Here is a 2,762-nt window from a genome sequence, read left to right as displayed (position 1 = left end):
AGTGTCCACCCTCGGCAACGCACAGCCGTGCCCACCTCAGAGTACCCCAACCTGTCCTCCCTCAGCGGCACACAGCCATAGCAGCCTCAGAGAGTCCTGGCAGTGTTCACCTTCGGCAACACACAGCCATGGCCACTTTGGGGTACCCTGACATGCCCCCTTCTCAGCAACACACAGCCATGGCTACTTTGGGGTACCCTGACATGCCCCCTTCTCAGCAACACACAGCCATGGCTACTTTGGGGTACCCTGACATGCCCCCTTCTCAGCAACACACAGCCATGGCTACTTTGGGGTACCCTGACATGCCCCCTTCTCAGCGACACACAGCCATGGCCACCTCAGAGTACCCTGCCTGCATCCCCTATCAGCAACACATAACCATGGCGACTTTGTTGCACCCTGACGTGCCCCCCTCTCAGCAACACACAGCCATGGCTGCCTCAGACAGTAGTACATGGTGATGTCTGCCTCAGAGAGTGCTGCTATGTTCCGCCCAGCAACACACAGCCATGGCCACTTTGGGGTACCCTGACATGCCCCCTTCTCAGCGACACACAGCCATGGCCACCTCAGAGTGCCCTACCAGCCTCCCCCATCAGCGACACACAACCATGGCCACTTTGGGGCACCCTGACATGCCCCCCTCTCAGCAACACACAGCCATGGCCGCCTCAGAGAGCCCTGCCAGTGTCTACCCTCAGCGACACACAGCCATGGCCACCTCAGAGAGCCCTGCCATGTTCCCCACCAGTGACACACAGCCACAGCCTCCTCGGAGTGGCCCACCATGTTGCCCCTCAACAACATGTGCTCTTAAGCGACTTTGCCTCCATGTAGAGGTGCAAGTTTAGCGATTTGCCTTCAGTTTGCCTTTGGCACAGGTAGACATAAGTATGAGGAGGCCGTGGCAAAGTGTACATTCGGGGAAGAAAATTTTAGGGGCAGGTGTTCCAATGCACTTTGAAGCCCACCCCCCGGTCTCGGACGGTTTGTCAGGAATTGATTAGATCACAAACAATTTCAGTCGCAAGCCAAGTTTGCTGGCATTCATCCTGTAGATACCGCATCGCGATTAAAAATGCCCAACTGTTTCTTCCTGTAGCAGCTTTCTGACACAAGCTGTTGGCTGTGGACTTTCAGCTGCCTTTCTTTCTCCTTCTCTCACATATGTTCCCGGTGCCATGTTTTGAAATATAGGAACAGTTTTACAGCAATAGGGCTACACAATCTCGCTGTACACTCCAGCGGCTGAAGGGACAGCGGGGAGATGCAGCCAGTGGTGTCCTTATGAGTAGAGGGAAAAGGACCATCTTCTAACCATCTTAGAGATTATCAGGGTTTTTACATTTTTTGGAAGGGGAACGATGCATTGAAGTTAGAGTGATGCTGTGTTTGCACGCTGGAATGAGGGTTCGTTACCTAATTTTGTGATTCAGGGTCATCCAGTTCCGGTGGCTGTATAATTATAGGATGAGACTATTAAAAGATGTGACTAACCAAGGAAAGAAAAACAGCCCTAAGGTCTATGAATGTTCTATCCATCACATCACTGTCCAGGGACAGCAGGTGAGACATAGTGGGTGATAATCAGAAGGCTGATACATCTGAAACTTCAACTAGCGATCCCAAATTTCTGTTTCAACAGAATTCTTTCTTATTTAAATGCCTGCCTTTTAAAAACCCATTTTCTGGGCTGGGGAAATCGCACCACGGTCTCAGAGCTGTCCGTCAGGGGCTGCCTCAGGCTGTGTGGCTGCGGGCAGGAGGACAAGCCCCGGTGAAAGCGCCTAATGTTGTTTTTGGGGTGTACAGGTCAGTCCCCATGGCAGGGCTGACAATACCCAGCACTGACACGTCGTACAGTTTTCATCCATGCTACCGTTAGCAGGGCTGCAGCTCAGGCTGAAAGCATCCATATGGTGCTTAGGAAGAGCCACAATCAGAGTATCTGCTGACAGGCTGGGCTATCGCGTGTTCCACTCATGAATAATCTGCAGAGACTGTGAGAAGGAAAACTTAGATCCACACTGAGACTCTCTTGACCTTTCCCTCCTCATCTCAGCCTTCGCCGACGTCTGCGTGTCGACAGCACAGACAGTTGGTGAGTCTGGATTTGAGAAAGGTGTTAGGCGCAGTTGGAATGACAGCATGGACATAGCCTTTGGGACCAGCTCCGCCTAAGCGCGATTCTCCATCCCGAGTGAGAAAACGCTGCTTTTGAAAATGCTTTTGCTTCAAATTTGGTGGCTACACTGGAACAGAGCCCTTCAAAAATCTAGCCCGCAGAGCGTTTTTATTCTCGTCTCAGAACACTTTACAAAGCATTTAGTCTGAAGAAGAGAAGATGTAACTGAAAGGAGGCATTATATCATCTTCAAATATGCAAAAGGTTGCTGCAGAGCAGGAGGGAATTAGCTCTTCTCTGCATGCAGTGAGTCTAGGACAAGAAATAATGAGCTTACATCTTGGAAAAGGCGATAGAAATTAGAGGTTGGGTTAAGGGTAAGAATAGTTGAGCACCGCAACCGATTTCCTAGGGAAGCAGTGGAATAGTCACCATCGGCTATTTTTATTTAACAAGAAATTAGTGGAACATCTGTTCTGAACAGTTTAGGGAGAATTGTTCTTTTCTCAGGGAGAAGGATGGGGTAAATAATCTCTTACAACACCTGTCGGCCCTAATTTTTCATGAAGCAAAACAAATGGGATTTGCCCAAACTTACAAAGCAGGTTAGAGCACAAGCTGGGTTTGGATTCCA

Source organism: Charadrius vociferus, unplaced genomic scaffold (genome assembly GCF_000708025.1).
Source record: "Charadrius vociferus isolate BGI_N301 unplaced genomic scaffold, ASM70802v2 scaffold1028, whole genome shotgun sequence".
NCBI lineage: Eukaryota > Metazoa > Chordata > Aves > Charadriiformes > Charadriidae > Charadrius > Charadrius vociferus.
Note: the sequence above shows the minus strand (reverse complement) of the source record.